The sequence below is a fragment of the Giraffa tippelskirchi genome, chromosome 12 (assembly GCF_054371585.1).
Source record: "Giraffa tippelskirchi isolate mGirTip1 chromosome 12, T2T-mGirTip1v1.2.pri, whole genome shotgun sequence".
Classification (NCBI taxonomy): Eukaryota; Metazoa; Chordata; class Mammalia; order Artiodactyla; family Giraffidae; genus Giraffa; species Giraffa tippelskirchi.
The window spans coordinates 15790910-15807060 of NC_137286.1; the positions used below are offsets into that span (position 1 = coordinate 15790910).

The window sequence follows — 16151 nt, forward strand, 5'->3', positions numbered from 1 at the left end:
CTGAGAAAAGAAAAATTCCCTATGTAGGAGAATTTCCACAATTTGTGTAGATATTCTGCCTCCAAGAAAGTGCAGCATAACTCCTCACCAGTAAGTGTGGGTTGTACTTAGTGACCTCTTTCTAAATAGTTGTGTGGAAAGGGAGGAAAAAAAGAAATGTTAGGTGTGGAAACTTGACAAATACTACTCCAATGAAGAGATTAAAGTCAACACTTGGAGTGTTAAGTCATTTTGATGCTTATATACACCTTGATATGCTGTAATGAAATGGCAGTGGTCTTTCTTCCAAAAACACATAACCCCATTCCAAAAAAAAAAAAGACAAATCCCAGCTGAAACCTGAAAAAAACTCAATACCTTAATGTTTGTATTTTAAATACTCTAGTAAATCTAGGTGCTGAAAGTAGAAACCAAGGTTATGGGTCCTATATTTATTTCATAAACATTTTATTTGTTATTAGAAGGTGAACTGTTTAAGAGTCTCACAATAATTTAATATGAAAAATTTAGAGTATTTTTTCTTCTCTGTGCTAGACATATATTTTTAGAGTAACAGAACTGTCAACATAGAACTCCAGTTATAACTGTCTTTCTTTGCTTAAAATATCTGCTGTTCAGTTCAGGTCAGTTGCTCAGTCATGTTTGACTCTTGCAACTCCATGGACTGGAGCACGCCGGCCTCCCTGCCTTTCACCAACTCCTGGAGCTTGCTCAAACTCATGTTCATTGAATCGGTGATGCCATCCAGCCATCTCATCCTCTGTCGTCCCCTTCTCCTCCTGCCTTTAATCTTGCCCAGCATCAGGGTCTTTTCAAATGAGTCACTCCTTCACATCAGGTGGCCAAGGTATTGGAGTTTCAGCTTCAACATCAGTCCTTCCAATGAATATTCAGAACTGATTTCCTTTAGGATTGATTGGATCTCCTTGCAGTCCAAGGGACTCTCAAGGGTCTTCTCCAACACCACAGTTCAAAACCATCAATTCTTCGGTGATCAGTTTTCTTTATAGTCCAACCCTCACATCCATACATGACTACTGGAAAAACCATAGCTTTGACTAGACGGACCTTTGTTGGCAAAGTAAAGTCTCTGCTTTTTAATATGCTGTCTAGGTTGGTCATAACTTTTCTTTCAAGGAGCAAGCGTCTTTTAATTTCATGGCTGCAGTCACCATCTGCAGTGATTTTGGAGCCCCCCAAAATGAAGTCTGTCAGTGTTTCCATTGTTTTCCCATCTATTTGCCATGAAGTGATAGGACTGGATGCCATGATCTTAGTTTTCTGAATGTTGAGCTTTAAGCCAACTTTTTCACTCTCCTCTTTCAGTTTCATCAAGAGGCTCTTTAGTTGTTTGTTTTCTGCCAGAAGGGTGGTGTCATCTGCATATCTGAGGTTATTGATATTTCTCCTGGCAATTTTGATTCCAGCTTGTGCTTCATCCAGCCCGGTATTTCTCATGATGTACTCTGCATATAGGTTAAATAAGCAGGGTGACAATAAACAGCCTTGATGTACTCCTTTCCCTATTTGGAACCAATCTGTTGTTCCATGTCCAGTTCTAACTGTTGCTTCCTGAGCTGCATACAGGTTTTCAGGAGGCAGATCAGGTACTCTGATATTCCCATTTCTTTCAGAATTTTCCACATTTTGTGGTGATCCACACAAAAACTTTGGTATAGTCAATAAAAAAGAAATAGATGTTTTCCTAGAACTCTCTTGTTTTTTCGATGATCCAGTGGGTGTTGGCAATTTGATCTCTGGTTCCTCTGCCTTTTATAAATCCAGCTTGAACATCAGGAAGTTCTCGGTTCATATACTGTTGAAGCCTGGCTTGGAGAATTTTGAGTATTACTTTGCTAGTATGTGAGATGAGTGCAAATTGTGTGGTAGTTTAAACATTCTTTGGCATTGCCTTTACTATTGCATGTGATTACTTCTGGTCACATTTTCAGAGCATTACAATATTTTAGAACATAATTTATGTTAAGATACACAGAATTTGAAGGATTTCACTTCAATTTTCTTGAGTTCAGTGGACTGCTATTGTCAAGGTGATAATTTGGGCATACTCTTGTATATATAGGTTGCTTTTTAATATATGAAACAATTTACTACTGTATTATCCTATTTTTAAATTTCATTCACTGTTAAAAACAATGTGATTTTTCATACTAGTACCATTTGTTTCCTTTTATGTCAACATTTTTTCCCCAAAATGATTTAACACACTATAGAGATTTCTGCTTTAGTTTAAGTTGCTCAGTTTAGTTACATACTTTGGAAAAATATTTTTATAATAATATCTTATAAAATGCATTTTCCTTTGCTACTTAAATCATTTCAACACTGTTCTACCATTCGTATAAATTAGTCTCTCTCAGTTTGATTTGAATGTTTATTTATAGCACATTTTGATCACTTTTCAAGTGATATTTCTAACACATTTTATTTCTGTGAGGTCACTATTAGAGTTAACACTTCTGCCTACCAATATCATATTTAATCCTATTTGTAACTTCATTTTAACCAGAAATTCAATATTTTTACTCAGGAATATCAATCTACTTGAAAAACAAGTATTTATTTGACTTAAAAAATCTACAAAAATTTACTCCCACATTTTCTTGTGTCTTATCTCCATACTTAAGATGCATTACCATTCATGCCAGTTAGAATATTTACTCATGGAGTTAGGGCTATTACTGCTAATTATTTCCTGAATTTCTTAGGATTTAAATCTAGCATTAAGTACTCCATAGTAAGTTACTTTCTAAGATCCCTCTTTGATGCAATATGGTCAACAGAAAAATCAATTATTTAAGGTCTTAATATTACTGTTTGAAACACATTGGCTTGGATTACATTTTTTAAAAACAGGATTAAGGAAAAGATCTTTGTACTATCCACTTGAAATTTTTTATGTCAATTTTCATTCTCTTATACTCTAATCAAAATATTTAGTGGGGTCCAGAAGTGAATTTTCTGTTCTTCTGTACTTCCTGGCTAATCGCCCCACGACCAAAACTTAAAACAAATTAAATGACACCCATAAACCATTCTGAAAACTTAGGAAGAAACTCAATATGATTCATTTCCAACCAGAAAGCAGGGATTTTTAAATATAGTGAAAAAATACACATGGACAATTCTGCTTCAAAGAACTGAAGGATTAATTAATATTTAATCAAAGAATTGAAGACTAATTAAACTCAGTCTATTGTAGGCAGAAAAATGTCCCCACCAAAAGAGGTCCCCATCCTAATTCCCAGGAGCTGTGACTTTGTTCCTCAAACTTCCTTTGTTGTAAAGGGACTTTGCAAATGTGATTATGTTAAAGACATGGAGAGGGGCAGAGTATCCTGGGTAATCACATGATTATTCAATTTCTAATCACATGAAACCTTAAATTTCTGACTGTGGTTGGAAGGAGATGTGATTATAGAAAAATGGTCAGAGATGGAGGAAGGCGATCAGCAGCTATGGAATTTTAGGTACCTTTACTAGTTGGAAAAGGCAAGGAAAGGAATTCTCTGCTAATTGCCTCAAGAAAGGAACACAGCCCTGCCAACACCTTGGCTTTAGCCTACTGGCACTTGTGTTAAACTTCTAACCTTTACAACTTTAAGATAGTAAATCTGTGCTGTATTAAGCCATTAAGCTTATAGTAATTTGCTAAGTCAGAAGTACAATCTAATGCACAGACCAAGATAGAATCTGTGACTTAATACTTAAACCAGGCCCTCCCACACTGTTCTTGTCTTTACCAGGGGTATTCCTACACAAGCAAACCTCCTTTTATTGCACCTTGCTTTGTTGTACTTCACAGGTATTGTTATTTATTTATTTTTAATAAATTGAAGGTCTCTGGTAACCAGTGTTGAGCAAGACTGTCAGCACTGTTTTTCCAACAGCATTTGCTCACTTTGTGTTTCTATGCCACACTTTGGTAATTCTCACAATATTTCAAAACTTTTTCATTATTACTGTATTTAGTATGGTGATCTGTGATCTTGATGTTATTACTGTAACTTGCTGAAGGCTCAGATAATGATTAATATTTCTTAGCAATAAAGTGTTTCTAATTAAGATATATACATTTTAACATAATACTATCACACATTTAATAGACTACATGCCCTGGGAAACCAAAAGCTTTGTGTGATTCACTTTATTTCAATATTCACTTTATTGCAGTGGTGAGAAACTGAAACTGAACCTTCAATGTCTCTGAAGTATGCCTATATTTTTGATATTTATTTTCTCTACCATATTATAAATTGCATGAAGACCAGTTTGCTCATGTTTTCCCCATTTGACTTTAGATAAATTATATAATGTATAGACCTCATTTATCTTACCATAGCTGGATATCTTAGTTATTTGAAGGCATCATCCTGAAAATAGACTTTAAAGAAACTTTTAAAGCATTTGAGATATTTGTTTACATGTTAGGGAAATTTTGTGAGGTTAAAATGTGTGTTCTATATTTCCTCCTCCTCCTCCTCACTTCCAAGCACATACTCCGGTCCCTTGCATTTCTTTACTTTAGGCTGTTTTGGCAAAGCAGAAAACAGTGGTTGCCTGGAGCCTTTATTTCTGACTTTTATAGAAGTCTAAACTTATTGAGGGAGCTATTCTGGGAGTATATTCTAACTGCCCTATTCTTGAGAGCAACAGAGTAGGGGAAGGATGAATCTTATAAAGACAACAAAGATGTTGAAAATTGAGAGGGAGAGAGAAGTGTGTCCACAAATCCATGGTACATATTTGGGGTGATGAGACTTGGAGCAGAGGAGTGGGATGACTGTGCAATGTGCCTTCAGAGGCTGGATTATGGGCACCAAGGTCAGAAGCTGGTCTGAAATCAACAGAGCCAATAGACTAAAGGTTTCACTGACTGTACAATGCGTATCTAGACATGGGCTAAGATGGGACTGCTGTTATCAGATTCTTCCCTGACATATGGTTCTACATAGAACTCGGTGACAAATCTGGAGTAGCAGAATAAATGTCTCACCCACCTGGCAGAAGGACTCAGCATTGGACTTAAACTGATACCAAGAAAATAACAGTATGTCTAAGATATCCTGGAAACTATATTAACATCTAATATGTTAAATTATAGGAATATTTTGTATTCCCCTCAAATGCAGAGTTACTGCATCCTGGTTTGAAGTATTCTGGTGCTCAAATTGCTTATTATAAGTGATGCTTCTGATGAAATATATTCTAATCTCATTTTCTTCAATAGATATGGCTAAAATATGTACAGATAGCTAGACTGTAGAGAACTACCACATAGAGTAAATAAGGGATGGGGATTTGGATAAACAGGATGTTGGTTTCAAGTAAACTTGTAAAAGTAGGTGATGATTTGAATGAAATAAAACGCTTTCCTAGGAGAGAATGAAGAGGTGACAACTGTAGTAGCTACCTCCCATTCACATTTGATGACAGGAACTAGAATCTGGGTCAGCTAGATTGTGATGGAGATTGTGAAGAAAACATTATTAACAAGGTAGAAATCAGATTTGGGCGGAATGCAGAAAATAAATTAAGGAGAACCACAGGCTAATACTTTCATAGAGACATATTACTATTTTCCAAAAATCTCAAAAATATTACTGAATTTAGGAGATAAAAATTTTTGTGATGGTATATATTTTTTAAAAATATGCAATATTTATAATAATCATATAATTTAAATGTAAAAACTGGAATAAGCTTTCTGTGGTAGCAGCTAGCAAAGGTTTAAGCCTACAATGATTTCTCCTTTCAAATTGAATTTTTTTGCATTCATGCTTCACAGCTTCTTTGGTTTCCTAGGATATTCATTTCTAGTTGGTTGCCTCCATCAATAATTATTTCTCAATAATTCCCATATGATCTAACCTTTCATTAGTTTCAAATATAGTTTTTGTTCTTGAATATTGCCCTTTAAAAAAAGAGTTGTCCAATTTATCTTAGTCATACCTCTGAGAAACATATTCCACTAGTTTTTCCCCCTTCTGAATACCTAGTCCTGAAATGTTCACATAAGCATAACATTGTAGCTATTCATTCAAGTAAGCTAAAGGAGGGGTGTTTCCTGATGACCTGGTTTCTATCCTTTCTCTGTTCAGCCTAAATTTAAACTTTTCTAGAGAAATGATAGGAAGCTTTCAACTAGACTCTGTTTCAAGGCATATCTTTGTAAAATATTAAAATAAGAAAAAGTAGAGGTAGAGTCATTTAAGTTCAAGAAAACAGGCTAATTTAGGAGGAGGTATGATTCTGAGAGCTGAACCCAGTCTTCCTATACTGCTTACCAGGATTCCATGGCTGAGTAGTAGAGTGAGAATTCTAAAGTGCATGTGTGAGTGACAACCACACACAGTTTGTCATTTTATTACTACCTTCACCAAGAAACTTTGACAAGGATTGTGACGCTCATTGGTAGTCACAATTTATCAGTGATACAAGACAGCAATAAATTGACCTGTCATGTAATAAAAAAAAAAAAAAAAAATCTTATCCCTGTAGGGGGAACTCAATAAATTGATTTTCCTGGACCCTTGCCTTCTGGCTGGGAAGGCATTACTACACTCAATTGTAAAACGGGGATACAAAATGAATTATACTTACAAATAATTACTTTAACTTGCCTGAGTGTACCAAATGAATAATGCTGGGCAGTGCATATGAGAATGAATAGAGGTAGACTCCTGACAATATGCTAAACTGTCTCAGTAAAGATGAAGATGTATTCACAACAAAGGGGACAACACGGACTAAAATGGTGTGTAGATTATTTCTGTTCATTAGGAGCCAGATGGAATTCTAGGCGTGTCTGCTAATCCAAAACTTTCCTAAAATTTCCTTCATCATTAGTTTCTTGCTAAACCTCCTTATTTAATTTCCCGGTATTTAATTAAATTTTACCAGGTTTTGATTCTTCAGATTTCTTAAGCAGGCAAGCACTTTCATACACATTGGGAGGATGGTACTCACATTCAGCTTTGCCACAACGAACAGTGGTTGAGAATGCATACCTTCTCTTTGCACTGCTCCTCACAGATTTGGGCCTGCAGGCAGGCAGAGTTCACAGAAGCACTCCACCGTTTCATATGCATTCTGCAATATTCAGGACTCTACATCCAAGCACACACATCACACGGAACCTAAAGCAGGATGTATGGTTGTTTCAGATCAATTCCAGTGGGGCCGTAACTCTAAATGCCTTCCTTTAGTGAAATCCACTGGATGAAATGTTAAGCTGGATGGACAAAAAAACAGTAGCTCCTGGATTATGTTCTAAATACTTGTACTTATTCAGGTAAATCTGCTACTTTAACAACTTTTGCTTTAGATTCCTTCACCAAGAACTCTAATTCGCAGAAATACACAACTCCCTCTACCACCACTGCAAGCACTACTCTATAATAATGAAGTAACTTGTGACTCTTATGTTAATTATGCCTAATTTTTAGAGGAAGTGTTTCATTTTGAAAAGTCATTTTCTTTTAGAGAAAACTTAGGAAATTCACATTTAATACTACATTTAGTTCAAAAAAAAAATCAAAGACCTTTTTATATCTTAGAAAGTGCTTTAAAATTATAAGCATGATATAAGATGTCCATGGGTATATCTGTTTGTATATTTTCTGTCTTATCACCATTCTCTTCCACATACCAATAATTTGGCAAAATCTTTCATATTTTATCCTTCCTCAAATCTCACATAGCCTCCTCCTCTCCCCTTCTGCTGATTAACCTCATTCTTAATTTTGTTAAAAAGTTCATTTTGTCAGAATCAAATTTACCAAAGTTCCTTCCCCAATTCCATTTTCGCTCCCAGTATGCTTGACGTGGGGCTTCCTTAGAGATCTCTTCTTCTAACTGAGATGTAGTGGATAGACCTCCAGACGCAGGACACAGCGACATTAGACACTGAAATATTTCTGATGTGTGGTTTATTCAGACATAGGTAACAGTAGTTCAAGTAGTACAGTACTAAACCAGTGAAGTCTCTTTTATATATATTTTTTCTTGTGCCAAAAGTAAAGAAAAATCAAGTTAGTGCTTTGTCCTAGAAAAGTCTCTTCCTAATAAGTCTCTTAAAAATTACTTTGTAATGTGGCTGATATTAAACACATATACACATACATTCACACCTCCCAAAACACATACACTCTATAAACAAAAAACCAACCAACAAAGAAAGGTAAACACACACATACAAAGCTTTTGGGATCAGTCTATTTTGGAAAGAAAAATTATTATAAGAAAATATTCTCACTAAAAAAAGTAAAAACTCTGTAATATGCCCTGCACTACTGGAAACAGAACCTGCCCCTCTTTTTCAATATTATCTCAAAAGTGGTAGATGAACTTGACTTATATTTAAATATAGTCACAAAACTTCCATATTAAATAGCACCCCAACTCCCCCAAAACAAATTTATCTTTCCCTCTAAAATATGTATATTTTTATGCCACAGGATGAGGATGGAGATGATACAATGAGAGCTGATACTCTATTAAATGGGTATTTTTTTAAACTGAAGTATAGTTAATTCAGATCATTAGCTTTAGATATACAGAATAATGATTCAGTGTTATTAGAGCTTCTACTTCATTAAGTTATACAAGATAATGGCTATAATTACCTGTGTTATACAATGTTTCTTTGCTGCTTATCTATTTTACATACATAGCAGATTGTATCTCTTAATCCCCTACCCCTAACTTGCCCCTTCCTCTTTCCTCTCCTCACGGGCAACCACTAGTTACCTGTGATTCTGTTTCTGTTTTGCATATATACTCATTTAATTATTTTTTAAAAATATTCCATGTATAAGTGATATCATTCTGTATTTGTCTTTCTCTGACTTTATTTCATTAAGTATAATATCAGCTAGGTCCATCCATGTTGCTGCAAGTGGCAGAATTTCATTCTTTTTCTAATGGCTGTTAATATCCTGTGTATATGTGTATACACACACACACACCTGAACAAGTAAATTGGATAAATGTGTATAGATACGCTTCTTCTTTATCCATTCATGTGGTATATGTACACCATGCCATACACCATTCATCTCTTGGTGGACAGTGGGTCGCCTCTGTTTGCTACTGTAAGTAGTACTGCCGGGGATAGTGCTGCATGGGGGTGCCTGTATCTTTCCAAACTGGTGTTTTTGTTTTCTCCAGCTCTATACTTAGGAGTGGAATTGCTGGGTTCTACTTGTAGTTTCTGAGGAAACTCTGCATTGTTCTTTTATAGTGGCTGCACATTTATATTCCCACAAATACTGTATAAGTGTTTCCTTTTCCTCATATCCTCACCAACGTTTGACATTTGTAGACTTTTTGAGAATAGCCATGCTGACAGATGTGAGGTGATATCTTGCGGGTCTGACTACATCTTATAGATGAAAAAAATACTCAAGTACAAATATTGAGTAATTCTTAAGTCATACCATATACCATGGTATTCATTAAATTATTGTTGAGCTATGAGTAAGCTTAAAATACGAAAAATATTGAACAATTTTTATAAACATAGGTCAAATATAGAAAATATTCTGTGATACCCAATGAGAATACTCTCAACCTTATATCCTTATTTCACCTTTTGCCATATTACCATTTCCTCAGTATTTGCTTTATTTTTAAATATTTTATTCCCAAATGCAATTTAGCACAAAAAACTAAAAACTATCATTAAAAAAAACCTTCCCTAAATAACAAACTATGTCCCTGATTATAAGGAAAATATAGATGTCACTTTAGATAATTTTCCCTAAGCAGTTTATACTGGACAATTTCTATAAGCCCACAAACCATGTAACTTTTATAATATTTCTTGGTATGTAAGCTCCAGAATTAATTTAGTACACTAAATGAAAAGTCACTCTTTTCAGAATGAAAATTTATAAGTTCTACTATAACCAGTGGCTGGGATAGTATTTATCAGCAATGTTTAAAAATCACATTATTTTATAGACTTTGCCCAGCTATTTTATGGAATTTCTAGCCACTCTTGAGAAAAAGTGTCTTTTTCTATTCCTATGAGTTTATTAAAGAGGCATACTTATAATCATGTGTAATATTTTAAAATTTTAACTGGGGTTAGAGGACTAATAAACTATTTTCATGAACAAAATACTGAGTAGCAGATATTATGTTTACCAACAGCCATTATCTCCATTATAATTGCAGTTTCTAATGAGTTTGAGATCCTCCTTCTCCCCCTTCTTTTACACAGAGCTAATTCCAAGTTTTAAGGGTAAATCATGGGTAGTCTAAGTAGCCCACTTCTGTGGCTCAGTTCTGTTGCCAGGCATTGATTCAATTTGGGCTTGTGATGCAATCCTGGCTAATGAGATAAATAAAAACATTTACTAAGAGATGCTTGAAACTGTTTCTTAGATCTTACAAAATTCAAAGAGAGAATCCCTCTTTCTCTGATGGGCATTGTCATATCTGTGATCTTGTGGTTATAATAGCAGGCAGCCTAAGGACAAATTCAACCACAGAAAGTGGGAAGATGGTAATAATTTGGCACCATGATGGTATGATTATGCTACTAAATTAACCAGTTCTGGACTGTACTTTGCCTTGAATCTGGTTACATAAACATAAATTGTTCTTTATTATATGAGCCCAGGGTAGTTAGTTTTCCTATTCATGAAGTCAAAATATTGGAATAGATATATGAATGCCTCTATCCCAAATTTTACATTTTATTTGCAATCTCTAAACTCATTACTAAGTTTTAAAAATATGGTATTATAACTTCTATATTTGAGTACGTAACAATAAAATCAATTCCAATTTGTATTCTTAGATTCACCATATAGAATATGACTTAATTTAGTACATATATGTATACTATATACATGTGGGTAAGAATAATCAAAAAAACATTTTTAGGGATAATACAAGTTCAGTCAACTATAAAAATATGTGCATTCTTCTAAAATATCTTGCATATAGTATATATGTCTGTGTGCTAAGTCTCTTCAGTCATGGGTTGGCATCTATGGATACTGTTTATTGAATAGTCCTAAATATTTATATTAAATATCATGAATTGGCTATAACAGATCGTCTCACATTCTTATAAATTCTAGAATGAGAATTTACCTTCAGTCAATATTCTTTTTTCCTGGAAACTTCATACGAGTAGAACATTGCTTATGGTAAAATTGACCAATTAGGTAAACTGCATCTGGAATGAGAAAATTTTGTAAATACTTAGTACAAAGCCATGGTTTTGAGCATTCTTGATTGCAGTGACCCTTGTAACTTGCCTGTCCTTTGCTGAACCTGAAAACCATACCCATCGAATTGTTACAAGAAATAGTAGTTCCTCTAAGGAATAAGTATTACCCTGGGATGGCTTCCGTACCTCGCCAATGTAAGTCTCCTTTCATTCCCTCAGCCTGGTCTATTATCTAAAAAACCACAGAGGATAGTTCCTGAATGCTACACAGACTATTTCAAGGACACCCATACAAATTGGATATGCATCACTACCTTGTTGGAAAATTGTGTTTTCTGGCCTAAATTCTTCTAAGTAAACCTACTGCTAAACATGGCCTATGGCAGGAATCTTGTGAGCCCGCCTGTTCAGTAGACTCTAAGAATACCCCCTGAGCATTTCAGTGTGATACTGCAGATATGGTCCTTAGAAAACTCATAATTAAACATTTGTTTACCAGAAGAAATCCTAACATCTCTAATGTGAAAATAGAATTTTCAATTAAATAAGTCATGTAATGAATGCTATCTATTTCTAAACTATCCTTGTAAAAATTGAGATACAAAAAGAAAAGAGACCTCTACTTCTGGTTAAGTTATGAAAAGTTGTAGGGAATTGTTGCTCCCTACAAAAGCAAACAAAAGAAGTGAATATAAACCAGATAAAACCAAGTCATAATTACTTTAAAAGGCAACCGAAGGCTGACGATGAATTTAATTAAAGAAATTGAGGCAAATTTAAGAAAGAAAAGTCTATTCTAAAAGAGAACAGTTACATGGCTATTTTCACTGGAAAATGGTGGAGAAGGAGGAATCCTATGTAACCTCAACTTTAGAAAATGTCTGCAGCTACCTCCAACTTTTCCCACTGATTTTCAGTGAGTGCATAGGTAATATGCTTAAGACAGGGCTAGGGAAGGAGAGCTGAAAAGATTAGCATAGAAGGCACACGGGACCTTCCCAAGCGTGCAAATCGTCCCTCCAAATACTGAGATCAGCAAGACAGAGAATAACCGAGGTGTAGAAAGCTAGTGTAGAGATTAAAAAATAAGAGGATTCCCTAATATTCCTGAAAACTGGACGCTATAGTGTAAATCATGAGATCTCTAGAGACTTACTAATCACCTCTCAAAACATTTGAAGCTAAGAATGAACCAAATCTATCAAAAGTTGTAAGAGTGCCCAGACTCTGCTCAACTAGTAGAATGACACGGTAACATTATCAACCTTTAAAAGGAAAAGAAATACTTCTCCTTATCATTTATTCTGTCTCCAGTGTTATTTTACACAATGTCTAGCATACTATAATTTTTTAAATTTCCACGAAGATGCAGGAAAATGAGACCCAAGATGAGAAAAGTAAATATACTCTAGAAACAAATACACAGATGACCTGATATTTTAATTTTCAGAAGGGAATTTAGAATAACTATAATAATTATACAGAAGCATACATGAAAGGTGTATGCATTAGCCAGAGTTCTCCAGAGAAGCAGAACCAAGATAATACATACACATACATACACACACACACACACACTGACATGTTTATGGTAACTGAGAAGTCCCTAAATCTGCCATCTACAAGCTAGAGAACCTGGAAAACTGGTTATATAGTTTAGTCTGAGTTTGAAGGCCTGAAAATCAGAGAAGCTGATGGTGTAACCTGCAGTCTGAGGACAAAGGCTTGAGAACCAGGGGGATGTTAGTTAAGTCCCAGAATCAGAAAGGCCAGAGAACAAGCAGCTTCTATGCCCAAAGGCACTAGGAAATAGATGCTCCAGATTAAAGGAGAGGGAGAATTCACCCTTCCTCTGCCTTTTTGTTCTATTCAGGCCCTCAATGGATTAAGTGATGCACACTCACACCGATGAAGACAGGTCTTTTAATTAGTCTACTTAATCAAATGCTGTTTTTTCCAGATACTCTCACAGACACAGCTAAAAATAATGTTTTACTGTCTAGTTGGGCATCGCTTTGCCTAATCAAATTGACACATAAAATTAACTATCACAGTGTCTAATAGGCATATGTGTGTTAAACATGATAAAATTTAGCAGAAACCTGGAAACTATTTTTAAAAAATAGCCAAAATGGAAATGCTTAAAATAAATATATAAGTATACTATTTTTAAAAAAGGAATTCACTTCAGATCTTAGTCACTTGACCCTCGTTTGGAGTCAGCAGAGAAAAGATCATTAAAACTGAAGATAGTCCAAACTGAAACATAAGATAAATGAAAAATACAACAAAAAGTAGCTCCCTGCTTGCTGCAACTAGAGAAAGCCTGCACAAAGCAAGGAAGCCCCAGCACAGCCCAAACTAAATAAATGTTTAAAAGAGAATGGAAAGTGAACACAATTATGACAGGCTATCTGGAAATATGTGGAGCAAAATTAAATGTATGTATATGATTATTGGAGTGCATGATAAAGAAGAGAGAGAAGATAGGGCAGAAAATGATTTGAAAAGGTAATGGGCAAAACTTTTCCTAAGTATATGAAAAATATCACAGAGGTTCAAAAAGAGGAAAATACTTCAAGAAGGAAAGTGCAAATAAAACCAAATTAGGTCTACCGGATTAGGTCGATCATTCTAACTGCTGAAAACCAAAGATACAGCAAAAATTTTAAAAGCATCCAGGGTCTAACACAAGATGCATTAAATAGAAACAACAATAAAAAATAACAGCTGCTTCTCATCAGAAATAATGAGGGCCAGAAAACAAAAGACATCTTTAAAATATAAAAATGGGGGAAAAAATAAACACATCTACCTACAATTCTGTATCGCTGAAAACACTATGTAGATATGAAAGTAAAAAATATTTTCTGAGACTTCATCTTCAGCAGACCTGCATTATAAGAAATACTGAAAGTTTTTCAAACTGAAAGAGAAGATTACATACAGAAATTTGGCTACAGAAGAAAAAATTAGAAGTCAATATCTGGGTATTTATGAAATATCTTTACAAGTTAACTTATGAACAAACTATATAAGTCTGTGTGTGAATATATATATATATATATGTATATATGTATATAATCACTAGTGACTCAAGAAAATAATAAATCATGGAATTATTACATAGGTAGAAAAATTGGTGAATAAGAGATCAAATTTCATGAGAAGAATAAATGGAAACTCAAGTATTATAAGTTTTAACCTATAAGTTCATAAAGATAGTCAAAAGACAGTCCTATTATTTGAAAACAGACTGAAGTTAATATGCATATTGACAGTTATATCCAGTGATCATGGTATTGGGATCTCTAGTCACATGTGAATAACAGCAGGAACCCATATTTCCCTATGGTGATTGAAGTCATACCCACCACGGAACTACATGTGAGGTGAAGCTCAATGGGGAAGTCTGCTTATATTCCATTCTTATTATTACTAATTATTATCATTATCCAGACTTAACCTTCAACCCAGGGAAGAGTATTAGAAAAGAGAGAAGGACGGTAAAAGTGTTAGCTCCAGCTGAGAGCATGTAGATTCTATGGTTATCTCCAGGCCTTTCTCTTCTCTCAAACAATAAAAACTATACAGAAAGATGCCTACAAAGTAGAAGACAAAACAGACTTGGTAAGGGTATTAGATTCCACAAATCCAATGGAAGCTGTTCCTCAACTCAGTCCCTCCTCCCTTATCCATACAATTCTTAAAAATTTTTATTAAATGGCAACCCACTCCAGTATTCATGCCTGGGAAATCTCATGGACAAATCGCCTGGTGGGCTACAGTCCATGGGGTCACAGAATTGGACACGACGGAAGCAACTGAGTATGCAGAGTCGATTTACAATGCTGTGTTTCAGGTGTAGAGCAAAGTGAACTGGTTAAACATAAACATATGTTCACTTTTTTTAAGATTCTTTTCCCATATTATTACAGAGTATTGAGTAGAGTTACCTGTGCTATATAGTAGCTCCTTATTAGTTATTTATTTTATATATAGTAGTATGTATGTGTCAATCCCAAGCTCCCAATTTATCCCTACCTCCACCCCTTATCCCCTGGTGACCATAAGTTTATTTTCTACTTTTGTGACTTTATTTCTGTTTTGTGAATAAGCTCATTTGTATGCCCCCCCTTTTTAAGATGCCACATACAAGCAATATCATATGATATTTGTCTTTCTCTGACTTATGTCACTCTGTATGACAATCTCTAGGAATTTTTAAAGCAACATTAGCTTGCCTATAACAGCTCCTTTTGAAAATTCAGTAATATCTACAAAGGATTAAGCATGGCCTTTAAGCATAAGTTTCTACAAAGAGAGGTAAGCAAAACCAGAAGATGTTTGGCAAAGAGAGGTAAGCAAAACCAGAAGATGTTTGGCAAATATCTGCTATAGGCCTAAAACTGTACTTTATTGGTCATATACAGAAGTATATAAGATGTGATAAAGATTCTTATATGGTATGCCATAGGAATTAATATTTTCCTTGTGGGCAATTGATAATTCTGGAAAAATTTCAGCAGAGTAATTAATTAAATAACATTGTGGTGTTTAGATAAATATTGACAGAGAATACGAGCATATAAATCTGTACCAGAATACCCAGATGGCCCTGAATAAGAATATAATCCATGTCAGTGACATGGGAAAAGGAGAAATAGTTGGGGAAAGTGAAAATAAAAACACATTCAGTATATAGTATGTACTATGTCTTCCCATGTTTAAGTAATTCTTACAGCATCTATTATTTAGAGGATATTTTCATTTTATCAGTAAGGGAATTGAGACATGAGGATTTTATCTGTCATGTTAAAGACCACACAAGTCACAAGTGGAGAAACCAGGATTGGAAACTAATATTAATGAGTCTCTAAAAACATTATTGTATTCTTGAATAAGGAGATATATTTTTTAAATAAATTGAATTTTCTGTCTG

The 16151-nt window shown here is 34.6% G+C and overlaps 1 protein-coding gene across 14 annotated transcripts in view; it reads left to right on the forward strand.

Moving 5' to 3' along the window:
- LOC145529023 (uncharacterized) overlaps positions 1 to 16151 on the forward strand; it is a 1122255-nt gene that overhangs the window by 990913 nt on the left and 115191 nt on the right. For 3 of the 14 annotated variants that reach the window (XR_014070838.1, XR_014070842.1, XR_014070840.1), the window contains one exon: positions 15428 to 15535. The exons of the other annotated variants lie outside the window; for them this stretch is intronic. The gene's annotated coding sequence lies outside the window, so the exon portion shown is untranslated. The remainder of the gene's footprint in view (positions 1 to 15427; positions 15536 to 16151) is intronic. 14 annotated transcript variants of the gene reach the window in all.